Consider the following 25,774-nt stretch of genomic DNA (forward strand, 5'->3'; position numbering starts at 1 on the left):
ATCGACTTAGTTCTTGAACAGCGGCAGAGAAACCAAGAACGCATCTGGAGAACCACAAGGGAAGTAAAGGACTTTTCCCATCTCGACAATCAGCTGCCGGCTCAGTAGACAGTCTTGACTTGAGTCAGTCTCACAGAAGACACCTGACTGGGTACCTCCTGCTGAGAACAAACCCTTCCTTGAGTCATTGCAATGCTGACTCCCAGGAGTCTTCTTTTATTTTTAAGTCTTTCCAATTTTTCTATCTACAATTTTTCCAATTTTCTATCTACTTACAGTATAAGAGAACTTCTGTACTTCAACTTTATGTTCATTTAATAATACATAAGCAATAATTCATAGCTTTTAAAGTTGCAAAAATTTATAACGTAATGCTTTAAGTCTACTCTAGTTCTCATGTTTTCCTCAGCATTAAACGCAAGAATTTCCACCATTAAAGGAGCCGTGAAACGGTAAAGATAAAAAACCATGACAAAACTTTCAAACTTTTAAAATCGTAATACTTCATGACATTTAGTGTTCACTAATCCCCTCCAGCTATTTGCGTCACGCGTAGTGATGCTTCAAGTATGAGTGAACCAATGCTTTGAAGGAGCATGTTGAAACTTTAGCAAAGCACAAAATATGTAAGGCTGGTTCGCTAAAAGAATAGGACTGACTTTACACCCATCTAATGTTTTAATGGCCCCATTGTATGCCATATCTAAGGAGTGAGAGATCGATTGATTTGGAGTTTTCCCGTATCCTGATGACGAAACAGTTAGGAATTTTACTTTAATTTTCCCCTATCCAGATTTTAACGCCCACATCGTATACCAAGTTTAAGGGGGTGACGAGATATTGTTTACTTTAAATTCTTCTTATACACATTTTAATGACCACACAAAATACGATACTTAAAGAGTAGCAAGGTATTGTTATGAAGTTGACTAAATTCCTCTTCACATTTTGACACATGAAATACGATTTCTAAAGATTAGCGAGATATTCCTATGCAGTTGAATTATTTTTGGTCACAAAATTTAATAATAAAAATCCTTTAGGCTTTCCATAAAGTTGTAAACCAAAAGCGCCCTGTTTGACTTTGTGAGAACTGAGCATCAAGATGAAATACAGAAGTCCTTGTACAATTAAATCAATTGACATTGGTTTTACAATCGTTTCCCATTGATCCATTTTTCAAATTGAATTTTTAACAGAACAAAAACTAAATATTAAAAAAAGCAATGGGAGATGTGTGAAGCACATTAACAGTGATATAATGATGATTTACACCTTAAATTAAAAAAAAAAAAGCACAAACTTCAAGACTGCGGCAGTATGAAAATGTTATAAAATAATCTTTATTACATTTATATCAAACAAAGCTATTCCATTACTGAAAAACTAACTTTCACTAGTGATTTTTAAGCCGAGAAAAATCTCTTACCGATACTCTGAAATTGCTTGTACATTGTATGGCTACTCGCTTTTTACAATTCCTATCGAGTAATTCTTTGGGTACGTGTGCATAGTCTTAAAATCTTCCCTAATTCAGAATATTTCCCACTTACTGCAGCTGTTCAAGCATTTGAACTAAACATTGCTCAGATATCTATCTTTGATATTCCTTGAATAAACCTATTGGCTTAACGATAGTAGTTAATTCTATACCTTTACTATGAACTAAGGAACTCGCTTTTAAAGAAATTTTTCCTTCACAAGAAATCCTCGGGATATGTCGAGATTGCGTTTGATAAAGCAGTGGCTGGTTTTCAAAACTGTCGATCTAAAAATTATACCAACTAATTTATCAAGCGGATCAGTCAATTCTCATAACTGACTCATCAATTCCCGCTTCTAAAAGTAGAACTTCTAAATAAAAATAGGGAATATTTCTAAAAATAGGAATTTACCTATTTACGAACAGAAAACGTGACATAAAACATTCTAATTGAGCCTAATCTAAGGTTAATTATAAATTCAAACCAAAAACTATTGTCAATAATAGAGGAATAACATTAACATTATTCTTACATCTTAAGTTTACTTGAAATACCTTTCCGAAGAGTACCTCACTCTCTTTAAAGCAGCAGTACTTTTGCTCTAACCTAAATAAGATTGTCAACAATAGCAAATGTCCCCAAACAGGAGAAGAATATTTAAATTCAACTTCAAATCATAAATCCAATATAGGCTTGTCAGCACATTTCAGTTTGCCAGCAGTGTCATGAAATATGGGAAGATGCCATGACAATAATGCTCCTCTTAATATACTCTGCCTGAATGAATAATTAAGTCTTCTATGTGCATCAATTTCATAGCAACTTACAAAAATCTCAAAAAGTTAATGTTGGATTGCTTAATAGTTATTGTAATCTTTCAATTTGTCTGAAACACTGATATGAAAAACTATCAAACTAAATTTTGAAGTATATCCTATCTCAGAATGCAAATATAATACTTTGATCTGCTATTCATTCTGCATTAAGAGTCTTGAGTAATCTAAGTCTGAAAATTCAACTTTGAAGTCTTTTGGAGGCATTAATGCTTACAATACAAGTACAGAACCAGCTTTAGCTCAAGGTTCCTGCTACTATTAGAAAGCTAATGCAACATTCATAAGCTAAGGAAAGGAGTTAACTTAAAATATATTGTAATTCCCAAAATTACCTGGCCCTACGTACCTCAAAAGTCTATTTTACTGATAGTTTAATATATTGTAAAATTTTATGTATCTCAAAGCATATCTTACAGTATTATATTAAATGTAAAAAATAAACTAAGCCTATTTAGTTACATGTACTATATCACAGGAGAAAAAATTGTCTCTTAAAGCATCTCCATTTACAGATCACTGGATTTAAAGCAAACGGTGAATCTGACACTTAATAATCTACTAAATTTAAGGCAAAATTTTGCTCAACGTCTAATCATTGAACTATATCTATAGCTAAACCTATGCAACTCTAAGCATATTCAACTTAGTCCACCATATCTATGTCAAATCTATCAAGATATTCAACTGATAAGTAACTGAAGTAAATGAACTACTCATTTAAAAGCCATTTCTATTAATAATCCCCAACCATTTGTAGTTTTGCATTGGGAAATTTAGTTGAAAAAGTTGAAGCTTGACGGTGTAACTGAAGAAAGGGAACGAAGATCTTGTAAGTGTCCTTCGGGAATTTCTGAAAGAACGAAAAATTGGCTGAATACATTGTATAAATTCTAGAAGATTTTTACTAACTTATAAGATTAGGCAATTGCTACTTGCAACATATTAGAGAAAGGTAATTTTCCTTGGAAAGTATTATAAGGATAATTTTATTTGGAATTCATAAGAATTGGGAGAACGTTGCTTACAATTTATCAAGAGACAGACATTAGCTGTAACTAGCCCGGAGAATCATATGTCTAGTTCCCAATTAACAGGAAATATACAAATAAAACAGGTAGTCCATCTTGACTCAATTTTAAATGACAAAGGAAATAATTTAAAAAAAAAAATATCTTAAAAGTTTGTTTCATCACCATATATACTAAGATAGTGTATCATAATGGAAGTTCACAAGTAATGGTCAATTATTTCTTTTTAATTTCAATCAGCTAAGTGTGACTTATGGAAATCATTGAAAAAGAGAGATAATGGATTACATGGAATGTTTTATATAAGATTTTGGAATATAAAAGTATTCATCTCTGTACTGAAATGAACGAACAGTGCTATTATTATCATTATCATTATTATGATGATGATGATAACATTGGACCTGCTTAAATCCTGATTTAGAACATACAACCTAAAATATTTTCATTAACTAGTTTCATTTTTGCGAACTAATTCTAATGATCCAATGGATTGCAGTCAAAAGACCTGAAGAACAATGCAAAATAAATTTCTAGAATAATTAACATTTTAAATATTAACATTCATGAATAACAGGAGTTTTTCTTGTTCTTGAAGAGCCATACCTTCAGTTTCAGAGATCAGCAGCAGTGTTGGAAAAAGTTGGACGAATCAACCTCAGCTGGCAAAACTGATTCGTACCTTTGTCCCTCAAAGGGTAGAATGTTTGAATTCGCTTGTAGTTCACCTCTTCTGAAACAAAATGCAGTATTTTTAGTACTGACTATTTAACACCATGGGTATTACTTTTATATATTTTATACGGTTGTCTTTTGATATCTGGACGCTACTAAGATACCTTCTAATGATGTTGCGTTTACTTTGCATATTAACAGATTTTTATTTCTTACCAATAGAGATAGAAAACTGATCCCTAGAAATTTAAAAGCATTTCATCCTACAGTCCGTATGTTTATCCAATCCTAACTAGCAGCTGGTTAAAAAAAATAGCACCTAAATTTTAGAGGATTTTATCCAAATATTAACAGCCACTAAACATTAACAATGACTGGATTGCTCTGAAAATCTAATATAGCCGATTAGCAATGCAGTTATAAAGTAAAAACTGACCCATGAAAGAAAGGTAGTCCAGCAATTTAGCAGTCCTTCTCTTCAATCAGTAAATATGCAAGGAAATAGATGGCATGAATTTCAAAACCATAGAAAATTTCTCTATGGATTATCCTAACTTTTGATTGGATGCATATATAGAGAGTATACCAAAGTGCTGGTCCTGTAAGGCCATTAAGTGCATCTAAGGTAAGGCAATGGCCCCAGGCTACACCGAGATAAAGGACGTGGTTGGGCAATACGATGGGAGAAAGGAAGCAAGACCAGTGTTGAGGTGAAAATTATAAAGTGAGAGCAGCTATGGACCAAAGGATTAAGTAGCGCTACAAAAACTCTGTAATCCCACCAGTGTACAGCATAAGGCTCGAAAGACTGTCAAATAATGCCAACAGTATACAATATAAGGCTCAAAATACTTGAGAAGTGAAGCCAACACTGTAGAGTGCAAAGGTTCAATGACTTGGGAAGAAATAAACAATGTACAGTGTAAATCTCCAAAGCCTTGAAATTAATACCTACAGTGTACAGTGTAAAGCCTCAAACACTTAGGAAGTATTACCAACAATGTACTGTGTGAAGTTTCAAAAACTTAGGAAGTAATACCAACAATTTTCAATGCAAAGCTCCAAAGACTTGGGAAGTAATAAGATCAGTGTACAGTGTAAAGCTTCAAACACTTGGGAAGTAATACCAACAGTGTACAGTGTAAAGCTCCAAAGACTTGGGAAGTAATAAGATCAGTGTACAGTGTAAAGCTTCGAATATTTGGGAAGTAATACCAACAGTGTACAGTGTAAAGCTTCAAATATTTCGGAAGTAATACCAACAGTGTACAGTGTAAAGCTTCAAAGACTTGGAAAGTAATACCAACAGTGTACAGTGTAAAGCTTCAAATATTTGGGAAGTAATACCAACAATGTAGAGTGTAAAGGTTCAAATATTTGGGAAGTAATACCAACAGTGTAGAATGTAAAGGTTCAAATATTTGGGAAGTAATACCAACAGTGTACAGTGTAAAGTTTCAAATATTTGGGAAGTAATACTAACAGTGTACAGTGTAAAGCTTCGAAGACTTGGGAAGTAATACCAACAGTGTACAGTGTAAAGCTTCAAATATTTGGGAAGTAATACCAACAGTGTATAGTGTAAAGCTTCCAAGACTTGGGAAGTAATACCAACAGTGTACAGTGTAAAGCTACCAAGACTTGGGAAGTAATACCAACAGTGTACAGTGTAAAGCTTCAAATATTTGGGAAGTAATACCAACAGTGTACAGTGTAAAGCTTCAAAGACTTGGGAAGTAATACCAACAGTGTAGAGTGTGAAGCTTCAAAGACTTGGGAATTAATACCAACAGTGTACAGTGTAAAGCTTCAAATATTTGGGAAGTAATACCAACAGTGTACAGTGTAAAGCTTCAAAGACTTGGGAAGTAATACCAACAGTGTACAGTGTAAAGTTTCAAATATTTGGGAAGTAATAACAACAGTGTACAGTGTAAAGCTTCAAATATTTGGGAAGTAATACCAACAGTGTACAGTGTAAAGCTTCACAGACTTGGGAATTATTAACAACAATGTACAGTGTAAAGCTTCCAAGACTTGGGAAGTAATACCAACAGTGTACAGTGTAAAGCTTCAAATATTTGGGAAGTAATACCAACAGTGTACAGTGTAAAGCTTTAAATATTTGGGAAGTAATACCAACAGTGTAGAGTGTGAAGCTTCAAAGACTTGGGAATTAATACCAAGAGTGTACAGTGTAAAGCTTCAAAGACTTGGGAAGTAATACCAACAGTGTAAAGCTTCCAATATTTGGGAAGTAATACCAACAGTGTACAGTGTAAAGCTTCAAATATTTGGGAAGTAATACCAACAGTGTACGGTGTAAAGCTTCAAATATTTGGGAAGTAATACCAACAGTGTACAGTGTAAAGCTTCAAATATTTGGGAAGTAATACCAACAGTGTAGAATGTAAAGGTTCAAATATTTGGGAAGTAATACCAACAGTGAAGAGTGTAAAGCTTCAAATATTTGGGAAGTAATACCAACAGTGTACAGTGTAAAGCTTCAAAGACTTGGGAAGTAATACCAACAGGGTACAGTGTAAAGGTTCCAAGACTTGGCAATTAATACCAACAGTGTACACTGTAAAGATTCAAATATTTGGGAAGTAATACTAACAGTGTACAGTGTAAAGCTTCAAAGACTTGGGAATTAATACCAACAGTGTAGAGTGTGAAGCTTCCAAGACTTGGGAAGTAATACCAACAGTGTACAGTATAAAGCTTCAAATATTTGGGAAGTAATACCAACAATGTACGGTATAAAGCTTCAAATATTTGGGAAGTAATACCAACAGTATAGTGTGTAAAGCTTCAAAGACTTGTAAAGTAATACCAACAGTGTACAGTGTAAAGCTTCAAATATTTGGGAAGTAATACCAACAGTGTACATTGTAAAGCTTCAAAGACTTGGGAATTAATACCAACAGTGTACAGTGTAAAGCTTCCAAGACTTGGGAAGTAATACCAACAGTGTACAGTGTAAAGCTTCAAATATTTGGGAAGTAATACCAACAGTGTACAGTCTAAAGCTTCAAAGACTTGGGAAGTAATACCAACAGTGTACAGTGTAAAGCTTCAAATATTTGGGAAATAATACCAACAGTGTACAGTGTAAAGCTTCAAAGACTTGGGAAGTAATACCAACAGTGTACAGTTTAGAGCTTCAAATATTTGGGAAGTAATACCAACAGTGTACAGTGTAAAGCTTCAAAGACTTGGGAAGTAATACCAACAGTGTACAGTGTAAAGCTTTAAATATTTGGGAAGTAATACCAACAGTGTACAGTGTAAAGCTTCAAATATTTGGGAAGTAATACCAACAGTGTACAGTGTAAAGCTTCAAATATTTGGGAAGTAATACCAACAGTGTACAGTGTAAAGCTTCAAAGACTTGGGAAGTAATACCACCAGTGTACAGTGTAAAGCTTCAAAAATTTGGGAAGTAATACCAACAGTGTAGTGTGTAAAGCTTCAAATATTTGGGAAGTAATACCAACAGCATACAGTGTACAGCTTCAAAGACTTGGGAAGTAATACCAACAGTGTACAGTGTAAAGCTTCAAATATTTGGGAAGTAATACCAACAGTGTACAGTGTAAAGCTTCAAAGACTTAGGACGTAATACCAACAGTGTAAAGCTTCAAATATTTCGGATGTAATACCAACAGTGTATGGTGTAAAGCTTCAAATATTTGGGAAGTAATACCAACAGTGTACAGTGTAAAGCTTCACAGACTTGGGAATTAATACCAACAGTGCACAGTGTACAGCTTCCAAGACTTGGGAAGTAATACCAACAGTGTACAGTGTAAAGCTTCAAATATTTGGGAAGTAATACCAACAGTGTAGAGTGTAAAGCTTCAAAGACTTGGGATGTAATACCAACAGTGTACAGTGTAAAGCTTCAAATATTTGGGAAGTAATACCAACAGTGTACAGTGTAAAGCTTCAAATATTTGGGAAGTAATACCAACAGTGTACAGTGTAAAGCTTCAAATACTTGGGAATTAATACCAACAGTGTACAGTGTAAAGCTTCCAAGACTTGGGAAGAGATACCAACAGTGTACAGTGTAAAGCTTCAAATATTTGGGAAGTAATACCAACAGTGTACAGTGTAAAGCTTCCAAGACATGGGAATTAATACCAACAGTGTACAGTGTAAAACTTCCAAGACTTGGGAAGTAATACCAACAGTGTACACTGTAAAGCTTCAAATATTTGGGAAGTAATACCAACAGTGTAGTGTAAAGCTTCCAAGACTTGGGAAGTAATACCAACAGTGTACAGTGTAAAGCTTCCAAGACTTGGGAAGAGATACCAACAGTGTACAGTGTAAAGCTTCAAATATTTGGGAAGTAATACCAACAGTGTACAGTGTAAAGCTTCAAATATTTGGGAAGTAATACCAACAGTGTACAGTGTAAAGCTTCAAATATTTGGGAAGTAATACCAACAGTGTACGGTGTAAAGCTTCAAATATTTGGGAAGTAATACCAATAGTGTACAATGTAAAGCTTCAAAGACTTGGGAATTAATACCAACAGTGTAGAGTGTAAAGCTTCCAAGACTTGGTAAGTAATACCAACAGTGTACGGTGTAAAGCTTCAAATATTTGTGAAGTAATACCAACAGTGTACGGTGTAAAGCTTCATATATTTGTGAAGTAATACCAATAGTGTACAGTGTTAAGCTTCAAAGACTTGGGAATTAATACCAACAGTGTACAGTGTAAAGCTTCCAAGACTTGGGAAGTAATACCAACATGGGAAGTAATACCAACAGTGTACAGTGTAAAGCTTCAAATATTTGGGAAGTAATACCAACAGTGTACGGTGTAAAGTTTTAAATATTTGGGAAGTAATACCAACAGTGTACAGTGTAAAGCTTCAAAGACTTGGGAAGTAATACCAACAGTGTACAGTGTAAAGCTTAAAAGACTTGGGAAGTAATACCAACAGTGTACAGTGTAAAGCTTCAAAGACTTGGGAAGTAATACCAACAGTGTACAGTGTAAAGCTTCAAATATTTGGGAAGTATACCAACAGTGTACAGTGTAAAGCTTCCAAGACATGGGAATTAATACCAACAGTGTACAGTGTAAAGCTTCCAAGACTTGGGAAGTAATACCAACAGTGTACAGTGTAAAGCTTCAAATATTTGGGAAGTAATACCAACAGTGTAGTGTAAAGCTTCCAAGACTTGGGAAGTAATACCAACAGTGTACAGTGTAAAGCTTCAAATATTTGGGAAGTAATACCAACAGTGTACGGTGTAAAGCTTCAAATATTTGGGAAGTAATACCAACAGTGTAGAGTGTAAAGCTTCCAAGACTTGGTAAGTAATACCAACAGTGTACGGTGTAAAGCTTCAAATATTTGGGAAGTAATACCAATAGTGTACAGTGTAACGCTTCAAAGACTTGGGAAGTAATACCAACAGTGTACAATGTAAAGCTTCCAAGACTTGGGAAGAAATACCAACAGTGTACAGTGTAAAGCTTCAAATATTTGGAAGTAATACCAACAGTGTACGGTGTAAAGTTTTAAATATTTGGGAAGTAATACCAACAGTGTAGAGTGTAAAGCTTCAAAGACTTGGGAAGTAATACCAACAGTGTACTGTGTAAAGCTTCAAAGACTTGGGAAGTAATACCAACAGTGTACAGTGTAAAGCTTCAAAGACTTGGGAAGTAATACCAACAGTGAAAAGTGTAAAGCTTCAAATATTTGGGAAGTAATACCAACAGTGTACGGTGTAAAGCTTCAAATATTTGGGAAGTAATACCAATAGTGTACGGTGTAAAGCTTCAAATATTTGGGAAGTAATACCAACAGTGTACAGTGTAAAGCTTCAAAGACTTGGGAAGTAATACCAACAGTGTACAGTGTAAAGCTTCAAAGACTTGGGAAGTAATACCAACAGTGTACGGCGTGAAGCTTCAAAAATTGGGGAAGTAATACCAACAGTGTACAGTGTAAAGCTTCAAATATTTGGGAAGTAATACCAACAGTGTACAGTGTAAAGCTTCAAATATTTGGGAAGTAATACCAACAGTGTACGGTGTAAAGCTTCAAATATTTGGGAAGTAATACCAACAGTGTACAGTGTAAAGCTTCAAAGACTTGGGAAGTAATACCAACAGTGTACAGTGTAAAGCTTCAAAGACTTGGGAAGTAATACCAACAGTGTACAGTGTAAAGCTTCAAAGACTTGGAAAGTAATACCAACAGTGTACGGTGTGAAGCTTCAAAAATTGGGGAAGTAATACCAACAGTGTACAGTGTAAAGCTTCAAATATTTGGGAAGTAATACCAATAGTGTACAGTGTAACGCTTCAAAGACTTGGGAAGTAATACCAACAGTGTACAATGTAAAGCTTCCAAGACTTGGGAAGAAATACCAACAGTGTACAGTGTAAAGCTTCAAATATTTGGGAAGTAATACCAACAGTGTACGGTGTAAAGTTTTAAATATTTGGGAAGTAATACCAACAGTGTAGAGTGTAAAGCTTCAAAGACTTGGGAAGTAATACCAACAGTGTACTGTGTAAAGCTTCAAAGACTTGGGAAGTAATACCAACAGTGTACAGTGTAAAGCTTCAAACACTTGGGAAGTAATACCAACAGTGAAAAGTGTAAAGCTTCAAATATTTGGGAAGTAATACCAACAGTGTACGGTGTAAAGCTTCAAATATTTGGGAAGTAATACCAACAGTGTACAGTGTAAAGCTTCAAGGACTTGGGAAGTAATACCAATAGTGTACGGTGTAAAGCTTCAAATATTTGGGAAGTAATACCAACAGTGTACAGTGTAAAGCTTCAAACCCTTGGGAAGTAATACCAACAGTGTACAGTGTAAAGCTTCAAAGACTTGGGAAGTAATACAAACAGTGTACGGCGTGAAGCTTCAAAAATTGGGGAAGTAATACCAACAGTGTACAGTGTAAATCTTCAAATATTTGGGAAGTAATACCAACAGTGTACAGTGTAAAGCTTCAAATATTTGGGAAGTAATACCAACAGTGTACGATGTAAAGCTTCAAATATTTGGGAAGTAATACCAACAGTGTACAGTGTAAAGCTTCAAAGACTTGGAAAGTAATACCAACAGTGTACAGTGTAAAGCTTCAAATATTTGGGAAGTAATACCAACAGTGTACAGTGTAAAGCTTCAAAGACTTGGGAATTAATACCAACAGTGTACAGTGTAAAGCTTCAAATATTTGGGAAGTAATACCAACAGTGTACAGTGTAAAGCTTCAAAGACTTGGGAATTAATACCAACAGTGTACAGTGTAAAGCTTCAAATATTTGGGAAGTAATACCAACAGTGTACGGTGTGAAGCTTCAAATATTTGGGAAGTAATACCAACAGTGTACAGTGTAAAGCTTCAAAGACTTGGGAATTAATACCAAGAGTGTACAGTGTAAAGCTTAATATATTTGGGAAGTAATACCAACAGTGTACGGTGTAAAGCTTCAAATATTTGGGAAGTAATACCAACAGTGTACAGTGTAAAGCTTCAAAGACTTGGAAAGTAATACCAACAGTGTACAGTGTAAAGCTTCAAATATTTGGGAAGTAATACCAACAGTGTACGGTGTAAAGCTTCAAATATTTGGGAAGTAATACCAACAGTGTACAGTGTAAAGCTTCAAAGACTTGGGAAGTAATACTAACAGTGTACAGTGTAAAGCTTCAAAGACTTGGGAAGTAATACCAACAGTGTACAATGTAAAGCTTCAAATATTTGCGAAGTAATACCAACAGTGTACGGTGTAAAGCTTCAAATATTTGGGAATTAATACCAACAGTGTACAGTGTAAAGCTTCAAATATTTGGGAAGTAATACCAACAGTGTAGAGTGTAAAGCTTCAAATATTTGGGAAGTAATACCAACAGTGTACAGTGTAAAGCTTCAAAGACTTGGGAAGTAATACCAACAGCGTACAGTGTAAAGCTTCAAATATTTGGGAAGTAATACCAACAGTGTACGGTGTGTAGTTTTAAATATTTGGGAAGTAATACCAACAGTGTACAGTGTAAAGCTTAAAGCTTAAAAGACTTGGGAAGTAATACCAACAGTGTACAGTGTAAAGCTTCAAATATTTGGGAAGTAATACCAACAGTGTACAGTGTAAAGCTTTAAAGACTTGGGAAGTAATACCAACAGTGTACAGTGTAAAGCTTCAAATATTTGGGAAGTAATACCAACAGTGTACAGTGTAAAGCTTCAAAGACTTGGGAATTAATACCAACAGTGTACAGTGTAAAGCTTCAAATATTTGGGAAGTAATACCAACAGTGTACGGTGTAAAGCTTCAAATATTTGGGAAGTAATACCAACAGTGTACAGTGTAAAGCTTCAAAGACTTGGGAATTAATACCAAGAGTGTACAGTGTAAAGCTTAAATATTTGGGAAGTAATACCAACAGTGTACGGTGTAAAGCTTCAAATATTTGGGAAGTAATACCAACAGTGTACAGTGTAAAGCTTCAAAGACTTGGAAAGTAATACCAACAGTGTACAGTGTAAAGCTTCAAATATTTGGGAAGTAATACCAACAGTGTACGGTGTAAAGCTTCAAATATTTGGGAAGTAATACCAACAGTGTACAGTGTAAAGCTTCAAAGACTTGGGAGGTAATACCAACAGTGTACAGTGTAAAGCTTCAAAGACTTGGGAAGTAATACCAACAGTGTACGGTGTAAAGCTTCAAATATTTGGGAAGTAATACCAACAGTGTACAGTGTAAAGCTTCAAAGACTTGGAAGTAATACCAACAGTGTACAGTGTAAAGCTTCAAATATTTGGGAAGTAATACCAACAGTGTACGGTGTAAAGCTTCAAATATTTGGGAAGTAATACCAACAGTGTACAGTGTAAAGCTTCAAAGACTTGGGAAGTAATACCAACAGTGTACAGTGTAAAGCTTCAAAGACTTGGGAAGTAATACCAACAGTGTACGGTGTAAAGCTTCAAATATTTGGTAAGTAATACCAACAGTGTACAGTGTAAAGCTTCAAATATCAAATATTTGGGAAGTAATACCAACAGTGTACAGTATAAAGCTTCCATGACTTGGGAATTAATACCAACAGTGTACAGTGTGAAGCTTCAAATATTTGGGAAGTAATACCAACAGTGTACAGTGTAAAGCTTCAAACACTTGGGAAGTAATACCAACAGTGTACGGTGTAAAGCTTCAAATATTTGGGAAGTAATACCAACAGTGTACAGTGTAAAGCTTCAAAGACTTGGGAATTAATACCAACAGTGTACAGTGTAAAGCTTCAAATATTTGGGAAGTAATACCAACAGTGTACAGTGTAAAGCTTCAAAGACTTGGTAATTAATACCAACAGTGTAAAGCTTCAAATATTTGGGAAGTAATACCAACAGTGTACAGTGTAAAGCTTCAAATATTTGGGAAGTAATACCAACAGTGTACAGCGTAAAGCTTCAAAGACTTGGGAATTAATACCAACAGTGTCAGTGTAAAGCTTCAAAGACTTGGGAATTAATACCAACAGTGTAAGGTGTAAAGCTTCAAATATTTGGGAAGTAATACCAACAGTGTACAGTGTAAAGCTTCAAATATTTGGGAATTAATACCAACAGTGTACAGTGTAAAGCTTCAAATATTTGGGAATTAATACCAACAGTGTACAGTGTAAAGCTTCAAATATTTGGGAAGTAATACCAACAGTGTACAGTGTAAAGCTTCAAATATTTGGGAATTAATACCAACAGTGTACAGTGTAAAGCTTCAAATATTTGGGAAGTAATATCAACAGTGTACAGCGTAAAGCTTCAAAGACTTGGGAATTAATACCAACAGTGTCAGTGTAAAGCTTCAAAGTCTTGGGAATTAATACCAACAGTGTCAGTGTGAAGCTTCAAAGTCTTGGGAATTAATACCAACAGTGTACAGTGTAAAGCTTCAAATATTTGGGAAGTAATACCAACAGTGTACAGCGTAAAGATTCAAAGACATAGGAATTAATACCAACAGTGTCAGTGTAAAGCTTCAAAGACTTAGGAATTAATACCAACAGTGTCAGTGTAAAGCTTCAAAGACTTGGGAAGTAATACCAACAGTGTACGGTGTAAAACTAAAAAGACTTGGGAAGTAATACCAACAGTGTACGGTGTAAAGCTTCAAATATTTGGGAAGTAATATCAACCGTGTACAGTGTAAAGCTTCAAAGACTTGGGAATTAATACCAACAGTGTACAGTGTTAAGCTTCAAATATTTGGGAAGTAATACAAACAGTGTACGGTGTAAAGCTTCAAATATTTGGGAAGTAATATCAACAGTGTACAGTGTAAAGCTTCTAAGACTTGGGAAGTAATACCAACAGTGTACAATGTAAAGCTTCAAATAGTTGGGAATTAATACCAACAGTGCACAGTGTAACGCTTCCAAAACTTGGGAAGTAATACCAACAGTGTACAGTGTAAAACCTCAAAGACTTGGGAAGTAATACCAACAGTGTACAGTGTAAAACTTCAGACTTGGAAAGAAATACTAACAGTGTACAGTGTAAAACCTCAAAGACTTTGGAAGTAATACCAACAGTGTACAGTGTAAAGCTTCCAAGACTTGGGAAGTAATACCAACAGTGTACAGTGTAAAACATCAAAGACTTGGGAAGTAATACCAACAGTGTATAGTGTAAAACTTCAAAGACTAGGGAAGTAATGCCAACAGTGTAGAGTATAAAGCTTCAAAGACTTGGGAAGTAATAGAAACAGTGTAGTATAAAGTTCCAAAGACTTGGGTAGTAATACCAACAGTGTAGAATATGTTTCGAAGAATTAGGAAGTAATAACAGTGTACATTATAAAGCTCCGAAGCCTTGGGAAGTAATACCAACAGTGTACAGTGTAAAGCTTCTAAGACTTGGGAAGTAATACCAACAGTGTACAGTGTAAAGCTTCAAAACTTGGGAAGTAATACCAACAGTGTACAGTGTAAAGCTTCAAAGACTTGGGAAGTAATACCAACAGTGTCAGTGTAAAGCTTCAAAGACTTGGGAAGTAATACCAACAGTGTACAGTGTAAAGCTTCAAATATTTGGGAAGTAATACCAACAGTGTACAGTGTAAAGCTTCAAATATTTGGGAAGTAATACCAACAGTGTACAGTGTGTAAAGCTTCAAGACTTGGGAAGTAATACCAACAGTGTACAGTGTAAAGCTTCAAAGACTTGGGAAGTAATACCAACAGTGTACAGTGTAAAGCTTCAAAGACTTGGGAAGTAATACCAACAGTGTACAGTGTAAAGCTTCAAGACTTGGGAAGTAATACCAACAGTGTACAGTGTAAAGCTTCAAATATTTGGGAAGTAATACCAACAGTGTAGTGTAAAGCTTCAAAGACTTGGGAAGTAATACCAACAGTGTACAGTGTAAAGCTTCAAATATTTGGGAATAATACAACAGTGTACAGTGTAAAGCTTCAAAGACTTGGGAAGTAATACCAACAGTGTACAGTGTAAAGCTTCAAATATTTGGGAAGTAATACCAACAGTGTACAGTGTAAAGCTTCAAATATTTGGGAAGTAATACCAACAGTGTACAGTGTAAAGCTTCAAATATTTTGGGAAGTAATACCAACAGTGTACAGTGTAAAGCTTCAAAGACTTGGGAAGTAATACCAACAGTGTACAGTGTAAAGCTTCAATATTTGGGAAGTAATACCAACAGTGTACAGTGTAAAGCTTCAAATATTTGGGAAGTAATACCAACAGTGTACAGTGTAAAGCTTCAAAGACTGGGAAGTAATACCAACAGTGTACAGTGTAAAGCTTCAAATATTTGGGAAGTAATACCAACAGTGTACAGTGTAAAGCTTCAAGGACTTGGGAAGTAATACCAACAGTGTAGAGTGTAAAGCTTCAAATATTTCGGAAGTAATACCAACAGTGTACAGTGTAAAGCTTCAAATATTTGGGAAGTAATACCAACAGTGTACAGTGTAAAGCTTCAAGACTTGGGAAGTAATACCAACAGTGTAGAGTGTAAAACTTCAAATATTTGGGAAGTAATACCAACAGTGTACAGTGTAAAGCTTCAAATATTTGGGAAGTAATACCAACAGTGTACAGTGTAAAGCTTCAAGACTTGGGAAGTAATACCAACAGTGCACAGTGTAAAGCTTCAAAGACTTGGGAAGTAATACCAACAGTGTACAGTGTAAAGCTTCAAATATTTGGGAAGTAATACCAACAGTGTACAGTGTAAAGCTTCAAGACTTGGGAAGTAATACCAACAGTGTACAGTGTAAAGCTTCAAATATTTGGGAAGTAATACCAACAGTGTACAGTGTAAAGCTTCAAATATTTGGGAAGTAATACCAACAGTGTACAGTGTAAAGCTTCAAGACTTGGGAAGTAATACCAACAGTGTACAGTGTAAAGCTTCAAAGACTTGGGAAGTAATACCAACAGTGTACAGTGTAAAGCTTCAAATATTTGGGAAGTAATACCAACAGTGTAGTGTAAAGCTTCAAATATTTGGGAAGTAATACCAACAGTGTACAGTGTAAAGCTTCAAATACTTGGGAAGTAATACCAACAGTGTAGAGTGTAAAGCTTCAAATATTTGGGAAGTAATACCAACAGTGTACAGTGTAAAGCTTCAAATATTTGGGAAGTAATACCAACAGTGCACAGTGTACAGCTTCCAAGACTTGGGAAGTAATACCAACAGTGTACAGTGTAAAGCTTCAAATATTTGGGAAGTAATACCAACAGTGTAGAGTGTAAAGCTTCAAATACTTGGGAAGTAATACCAACAGTGTACAGTGTAAAGCTTCAAAGACTTGGGAAGTAATACCAACAGTGTACAGTGTAAAGCTTCAAATATTTGGGAAGTAATACCAACAGTGTACAGTGTAAAGCTTCAAAGACTTGGGAAGTAATACCAACAGTGTACAGTGTAAAGCTTCAAATATTTGGGAAGTAATACCAACAGTGTACAGTGTAAAGCTTCAAATATTTGGGAAGTAATACCAACAGTGTACAGTGTAAAGCTTCAAAGACTTGGGAAGTAATACCAACAGTGTACAGTGTAAAGCTTCAAAGACTTGGGAAGTAATACCAACAGTGTACAGTGTAAAGCTTCAAAGACTTGGGAAGTAATACCAACAGTGTACAGTGTAAAGCTTCAAATATTTGGGAAGTAATACCAACAGTGTACAGTGTAAAGCTTCAAAGACTTGGGAAGTAATACCAACAGTGTACAGTGTAAAGCTTCAAATATTTGGGAAGTAATACCAACAGTGTACAGTGTAAAGCTTCAAATATTTGGGAAGTAATACCAACAGTGTACAGTGTAAAGCTTCAAAGACTTGGGAAGTAATACCAACAGTGTACAGTGTAAAGCTTCAAAGACTTGGGAAGTAATACCAACAGTGTACAGTGTAAAGCTTCAAATATTTGGGAAGTAATACCAACAGTGTACAGTGTAAAGCTTCAAATATTTGGGAAGTAATACCAACAGTGTACAGTGTAAAGCTTCAAATATTTGGGAAGTAATACCAACAGTGTAGTGTAAAGCTTCAAATATTTGGGAAGTAATACCAACAGTGTACAGTGTAAAGCTTCAAAGACTTGGGAAGTAATACCAACAGTGTACAGTGTAAAGCTTCAAGACTTGGGAAGTAATACCAACAGTGTACAGTGTAAAGCTTCAAATATTTGGGAAGTAATACCAACAGTGTAGAGTGTAAAGCTTCAAAGACTTGGGAAGTAATACCAACAGTGTACAGTGTAAAGCTTCAAATATTTGGGAAGTAATACCAACAGTGTACAGTGTAAAGCTTCAAAGACTTGGGAATTAATACCAACAGTGTACAGTGTAAAGCTTCAAAGACTTGGGAAGTAATACCAACAGTGTACAGTGTAAAGCTTCAAATATTTGGGAAGTAATACCAACAGTGTACAGTGTAAAGCTTCAAGACTTGGGAAGTAATACCAACAGTGTACAGTGTAAAGCTTCAAAGACTTGGGAAGTAATACCAACAGTGTACAGTGTAAAGCTTCAAATATTTGGGAAGTAATACCAACAGTGTACAGTGTAAAGCTTCAAATATTTGGGAAGTAATACCAACAGTGTACAGTGTAAAGCTTCAAAGACTTGGGAAGTAATACCAACAGTGTACAGTGTAAAGCTTCAAATATTTGGGAAGTAATACCAACAGTGTACAGTGTAAAGCTTCAAAGACTTGGGAAGTAATACCAACAGTGTACAGTGTAAAGCTTCAAAGACTTGGGAAGTAATACCAACAGTGTACAGTGTAAAGCTTCAAATATTTGGGAAGTAATACCAACAGTGTACAGTGTAAAGCTTCAAAGACTTGGGAAGTAATACCAACAGTGTACAGTGTAAAGCTTCAAATATTTGGGAAGTAATACCAACAGTGTACAGTGTAAAGCTTCAAAGACTTGGGAAGTAATACCAACAGTGTACAGTGTAAAGCTTCCAAGACTTGGGAAGTAATACCAACAGTGTACAGTGTAAAGCTTCAAATATTTGGGAAGTAATACCAACAGTGTACGGTGTAAAGCTTAAATATTTGGGAAGTAATACCAACAGTGTACAGTGTAAAGCTTCAAAGACTTGGGAAGTAATACCAACAGTGTACAGTGTAAAGCTTCAAAGACTTGGGAAGTAATACCAACAGTGTACAGTGTAAAGCTTCAAAGACTTGGGAAGTAATACCAACAGTGTACAGTGTAAAGCTTCAAATATTTGGGAAGTAATACCAACAGTGTACGGTGTAAAGCTTCAAATATTTGGGAAGTAATACCAACAGTGTACAGTGTAAAGCTTCAAAGACTTGGGAAGTAATACCAACAGTGTACGGTGTAAAGCTTCAAATATTTGGGAAGTAATACCAACAGTGTACAGTGTAAAGCTTCAAAGACTTGGGAAGTAATACCAACAGTGTACAGTGTAAAGCTTCAAAGACTTGGGAAGTAATACCAACAGTGTACGGTGTAAAGCTTCAAATATTGGGAAGTAATACCAACAGTGTACAGTGTAAAGCTTCAAATATTTGGGAAGTAATACCAACAGTGTACAGTGTAAAGCTTCAAATATTTGGGAAGTAATACCAACAGTGTACAGTGTAAAGCTTCAAATATTTGGGAAGTAATACCAACAGTGTACAGTGTAAAGCTTCAAAGACTTGGGAAGTAATACCAACAGTGTACAGTGTAAAGCTTCAAATATTTGGGAAGTAATACCAACAGTGTACAGTGTAAAGCTTCAAAGACTTGGGAAGTAATACCAACAGTGTACAGTGTAAAGCTTCAAATATTTGGGAAGTAATACCAACAGTGTACGGTGTAAAGCTTCAAATATTTGGGAAGTAATACCAACAGTGTACAGTGTAAAGCTTCAAAGACTTGGGAAGTAATACCAACAGTGTACAGTGTAAAGCTTCAAAGACTTGGGAAGTAATACCAACAGTGTACAGTGTAAAGCTTCAAAGACTTGGGAAGTAATACCAACAGTGTACAGTGTAAAGCTTCAAATATTTGGGAAGTAATACCAACAGTGTACAGTGTAAAGCTTCAAATATTTGGGAAGTAATACCAACAGTGTACAGTGTAAAGCTTCAAAGACTTGGGAAGTAATACCAACAGTGTACAGTGTAAAGCTTCAAAGACTTGGGAAGTAATACCAACAGTGTAAGTGTAAAGCTTCAAATATTTGGGAAGTAATACCAACAGTGTACGGTGTAAAGCTTCAAATATTTGGGAAGTAATACCAACAGTGTACAGTGTAAAGCTTCAAAGACTTGGGAAGTAATACCAACAGTGTACAGTGTAAAGCTTCAAATATTTGGGAAGTAATACCAACAGTGTACAGTGTAAAGCTTCAAATACTTGGGAAGTAATACCAACAGTGTACAGTGTAAAGCTTCAAAGACTTGGGAAGTAATACCAACAGTGTACAGTGTAAAGCTTCAAATATTTGGGAAGTAATACCAACAGTGTACAGTGTAAAGCTTCAAATATTTGGGAAGTAATACCAACAGTGTACAGTGTAAAGCTTCAAATATTTGGGAAGTAATACCAACAGTGTACAGTGTAAAGCTTCAAATATTTGGGAAGTAATACCAACAGTGTACAGTGTAAAGCTTCAAAGACTTGGGAAGTAATACCAACAGTGTACAGTGTAAAGCTTCAAATATTTGGGAAGTAATACCAACAGTGTACAGTGTAAAGCTTCAAATATTTGGGAAGTAATACCAACAGTGTACAGTGTAAAGCTTCAAATATTTGGGAAGTAATACCAACAGTGTACAGTGTAAAGCTTCAAAGACTTGGGAAGTAATACCAACAGTGTACAGTGTAAAGCTTCAAATATTTGGGAAGTAATACCAACAGTGTACAGTGTAAAGCTTCAAATATTTGGGAAGTAATACCAACAGTGTACAGTGTAAAGCTTCAAAGACTTGGGAAGTAATACCAACAGTGTACAGTGTAAAGCTTCAAATATTTGGGAAGTAATACCAACAGTGTACAGTGTAAAGCTTCAAATATTTGGGAAGTAATACCAACAGTGTACAGTGTAAAGCTTCAAATATTTGGGAAGTAATACCAACAGTGTACAGTGTAAAGCTTCAAATATTTGGGAAGTAATACCAACAGTGTACAGTGTAAAGCTTCAAATATTTGGGAAGTAATACCAACAGTGTACAGTGTAAAGCTTCAAATATTTGGGAAGTAATACCAACAGTGTACAGTGTAAAGCTTCAAAGACTTGGGAAGTAATACCAACAGTGTACAGTGTAAAGCTTCAAATATTTGGGAAGTAATACCAACAGTGTACGGTGTAAAGCTTCAAATATTTGGGAAGTAATACCAACAGTGTACAGTGTAAAGCTTCAAAGACTTGGGAAGTAATACCAACAGTGTACAGTGTAAAGCTTCAAAGACTTGGGAAGTAATACCAACAGTGTACAGTGTAAAGCTTCAAATATTTGGGAAGTAATACCAACAGTGTACAGTGTAAAGCTTCAAATTCAAATATTTGGGAAGTAATACCAACAGTGTACAGTGTAAAGCTTCAAATATTTGGGAAGTAATACCAACAGTGTACAGTGTAAAGCTTCAAATATTTGGGAAGTAATACCAACAGTGTACAGTGTAAAGCTTCAAATACTTGGGAAGTAATACCAACAGTGTACAGTGTAAAGCTTCAAATATTTGGGAAGTAATACCAACAGTGTACAGTGTAAAGCTTCAAAGACTTGGGAAGTAATACCAACAGTGTACAGTGTAAAGCTTCAAATATTTGGGAAGTAATACCAACAGTGTACAGTGTAAAGCTTCAAAGACTTGGGAAGTAATACCAACAGTGTAAAGCTTCAAATATTTGGGAAGTAATACCAACAGTGTACAGTGTAAAGCTTCAAATATTTGGGAAGTAATACCAACAGTGTACAGTGTAAAGCTTCAAAGATTTGGGAAGTAATACCAACAGTGTACAGTGTAAAGCTTCAAAGACTTGGGAAGTAATACCAACAGTGTACAGTGTAAAGCTTCAAATATTTGGGAAGTAATACCAACAGTGTACAGTGTAAAGCTTCAAATATTTGGGAATTAATACCAACAGTGTACAGTGTAAAGCTTCAAATATTTGGGAAGTAATACCAACAGTGTACAGTGTAAAGCTTCAAATATTTGGGAAGTAATACCAACAGTGTACAGTGTAAAGCTTCAAATATTTGGGAAGTAATACCAACAGTGTACAGTGTAAAGCTTCAAATATTTGGGAAGTAATACCAACAGTGTACAGTGTAAAGCTTCAAATATTTGGGAAGTAATACCAACAGTGTACAGTGTAAAGCTTCAAAGACTTGGGAAGTAATACCAACAGTGTACAGTGTAAAGCTTCAAAGACTTGGGAAGTAATACCAACAGTGTACAGTGTAAAGCTTCAAAGTCTTGGGAAGTAATACCAACAGTGTACAGTGTAAAGCTTCAAATATTTGGGAAGTAATACCAACAGTGTACAGTGTAAAGCTTCAAATATTTGGGAAGTAATACCAACAGTGTACAGTGTAAAGCTTCAAAGACTTGGGAAGTAATACCAACAGTGTCAGTGTAAAGCTTCAAAGACTTGGGAAGTAATACCAACAGTGTACAGTGTAAAGCTTCAAAGACTTGGGAAGTAATACCAACAGTGTACAGTGTAAAGCTTCAAAGACTTGGGAAGTAATACCAACAGTGTACGGTGTAAAGCTTCAAATATTTGGGAAGTAATACCAACAGTGTACAGTGTAAAGCTTCAAAGACTTGGGAAGTAATACCAACAGTGTACAGTGTAAAGCTTCAAATATTTGGGAAGTAATACCAACAGTGTACAGTGTAAAGCTTCAAATATTTGGGAAGTAATACCAACAGTGTACAGTGTAAAGCTTCAAAGACTTGGGAAGTAATACCAACAGTGTACAGTGTAAAGCTTCAAAGACTTGGGAAGTAATACCAACAGTGTACAGTGTAAAGCTTCAAAGACTTGGGAAGTAATACCAACAGTGTACAGTGTAAAGCTTCAAAGACTTTGGGAAGTAATACCAACAGTGTACAGTGTAAAGCTTCAAAGACTTGGGAAGTAATACCAACAGTGTACAGTGTAAAGCTTCAAAGATTTGGGAAGTAATACCAACAGTGTACAGTGTAAAGCTTCAAATAGGGAAGTAATACCAACAGTGTAGAGTATAAAGCTTCAAAGACTTGGGAAGTAATACCAACAGTGTAGTGTAAAGCTTCAAAGACTTGGGAAGTAATACCAACAGTGTAGTAAAGCTTCAAGATTGGGAAGTAATACCAACAGTGTACAGTGTAAAGCTTCAAAGACTTGGGAAGTAATACCAACAGTGTACAGTGTAAAGCTTCAAAGACTTGGGAAGTAATACCAACAGTGTACAGTGTAAAGCTTCAAAACTTGGGAAGTAATACCAACAGTGTACAGTGTAAAGCTTCAAAGACTTGGGAAGTAATACCAACAGTGTACAGTGTAAAGCTTCAAAGACTTGGGAAGTAATACCAACAGTGTACAGTGTAAAGCTTCAAAGACTTGGGAAGTAATACCAACAGTGTACAGTGTAAAGCTTCAAAGACTTGGGAAGTAATACCAACAGTGTACAGTGTAAAGCTTCAAATATTTGGGAAGTAATACCAACAGTGTACAGTGTAAAGCTTCAAATATTTGGGAAGTAATACCAACAGTGTACAGTGTAAAGCTTCAAAGACTTGGGAAGTAATACCAACAGTGTACAGTGTAAAGCTTCAAAGACTTGGGAAGTAATACCAACAGTGTACAGTGTAAAGCTTCAAAGACTTGGGAAGTAATACCAACAGTGTACAGTGTAAAGCTTCAAAGACTTGGGAAGTAATACCAACAGTGTAGTGTAAAGCTTCAAAGACTTGGGAAGTAATACCAACAGTGTACAGTGTAAAGCTTCAAATACTTGGGAAGTAATACCAACAGTGTACAGTGTAAAAGCTTCAAAGACTTGGGAAGTAATACCAACAGTGTACAGTGTAAAGCTTCAAATATTTGGGAAGTAATACCAACAGTGTACAGTGTAAAGCTTCAAAGACTTGGGAAGTAATACCAACAGTGTACAGTGTAAAGCTTCAAATATTTGGGAAGTAATACCAACAGTGTACAGTGTAAAGCTTCAAATATTTGGGAAGTAATACCAACAGTGTACAGTGTAAAGCTTCAAAGACTTGGGAAGTAATACCAACAGTGTACAGTGTAAAGCTTCAAAGACTTGGGAAGTAATACCAACAGTGTACAGTGTAAAGCTTCAAATATTTGGGAAGTAATACCAACAGTGTACAGTGTAAAGCTTCAAATATTTGGGAAGTAATACCAACAGTGTACAGTGTAAAGCTTCAAAGACTTGGGAAGTAATACCAACAGTGTACAGTGTAAAGCTTCAAATACTTGGGAAGTAATACCAACAGTGTACAGTGTAAAGCTTCAAAGACTTGGGAAGTAATACCAACAGTGTACAGTGTAAAGCTTCAAATATTTGGGAAGTAATACCAACAGTGTACAGTGTAAAGCTTCAAATATTTGGGAAGTAATACCAACAGTGTACAGTGTAAAGCTTCAAAGACTTGGGAAGTAATACCAACAGTGACAGTGTAAAGCTTCAAAGACTTGGGAAGTAATACCAACAGTGTACAGTGTAAAGCTTCAAATACTTGGGAAGTAATACCAACAGTGTACAGTGTAAAGCTTCAAAGACTTGGGAAGTAATACCAACAGTGTACAGTGTAAAGCTTCAAATATTTGGGAAGTAATACCAACAGTGTACAGTGTAAAGCTTCAAGACTTGGGAAGTAATACCAACAGTGTACAGTGTAAAGCTTCAAAGACTTGGGAAGTAATACCAACAGTGTACAGTGTAAAGCTTCAAATATTTGGGAAGTAATACCAACAGTGTAGTGTAAAGCTTCAAAGACTTGGGAAGTAATACCAACAGTGTACAGTGTAAAGCTTCAAGACTTGGGAAGTAATACCAACAGTGTACAGTGTAAAGCTTCAAATATTTGGGAAGTAATACCAACAGTGTACAGTGTAAAGCTTCAAATATTTGGGAAGTAATACCAACAGTGTACAGTGTAAAGCTTCAAATATTTGGGAAGTAATACCAACAGTGTACAGTGTAAAGCTTCAAATATTTGGGAAGTAATACCAACAGTGTAGAGTGTAAAGCTTCAAAGACTTGGGAAGTAATACCAACAGTGTACAGTGTAAAGCTTCAAATATTTGGGAAGTAATACCAACAGTGTACAGTGTAAAGCTTCAAAGACTTGGGAAGTAATACCAACAGTGTACAGTGTAAAGCTTCAAGACTTGGGAAGTAATACCAACAGTGTACAGTGTAAAGCTTCAAATATTTGGGAAGTAATACCAACAGTGTACAGTGTAAAGCTTAAATATTTGGGAAGTAATACCAACAGTGTACAGTGTAAAGCTTCAAAGACTTGGGAAGTAATACCAACAGTGTACAGTGTAAAGCTTCAAAGATTTGGGAAGTAATACCAACAGTGTACAGTGTAAAGCTTCAAAGACTTGGGAAGTAATACCAACAGTGTACAGTGTAAAGCTTCAAATATTTGGGAAGTAATACCAACAGTGTACAGTGTAAAGCTTCAAATATTTGGGAAGTAATACCAACAGTGTACAGTGTAAAGCTTCAAAGACTTGGGAAGTAATACCAACAGTGTACAGTGTAAAGCTTCAAATATTTGGGAAGTAATACCAACAGTGTACAGTGTAAAGCTTCAAGACTTGGGAAGTAATACCAACAGTGTACAGTGTAAAGCTTCAAAGACTTGGGAAGTAATACCAACAGTGTACAGTGTAAAGCTTCAAATATTTGGGAAGTAATACCAACAGTGTACAGTGTAAAGCTTCCAAGACTTGGGAAGTAATACCAACAGTGTACAGTGTAAAGCTTCAAATATTTGGGAAGTAATACCAACAGTGTACGGTGTAAAGCTTCAAATATTTGGGAAGTAATACCAACAGTGTACAGTGTAAAGCTTCAAGACTTGGGAAGTAATACCAACAGTGTACAGTGTAAAGCTTCAAATATTTGGGAAGTAATACCAACAGTGTACAGTGTAAAGCTTCAAATATTTGGGAAGTAATACCAACAGTGTACAGTGTAAAGCTTCCAAGACTTGGGAAGTAATA

General features: G+C 35.6%; 1 protein-coding gene across 4 annotated transcripts in view; it reads right to left on the reverse strand.

Annotated features, from left to right (window-relative positions):
* Positions 1 to 1,342: 1,342 nt before the first annotated feature.
* Positions 1,343 to 25,774, reverse strand: part of LOC137629518 (uncharacterized) — a 58,542-nt gene continuing 34,110 nt past the window's right edge. For 2 of the 4 annotated variants that reach the window (XR_011041524.1, XM_068360897.1), the window contains exons 4-5: positions 3,955 to 4,081; positions 1,343 to 3,170 (exon numbers count right to left, since the gene is read on the reverse strand). The gene's annotated coding sequence lies outside the window, so the exon portion shown is untranslated. The remainder of the gene's footprint in view (positions 3,171 to 3,954; positions 4,082 to 25,774) is intronic. The other 2 variants (XM_068360899.1, XM_068360900.1) reach the window with 2 other exon arrangements.

The sequence above is a fragment of the Palaemon carinicauda genome, chromosome 37 (assembly GCF_036898095.1).
Source record: "Palaemon carinicauda isolate YSFRI2023 chromosome 37, ASM3689809v2, whole genome shotgun sequence".
In the NCBI taxonomy this organism is placed as follows: domain Eukaryota; kingdom Metazoa; phylum Arthropoda; class Malacostraca; order Decapoda; family Palaemonidae; genus Palaemon; species Palaemon carinicauda.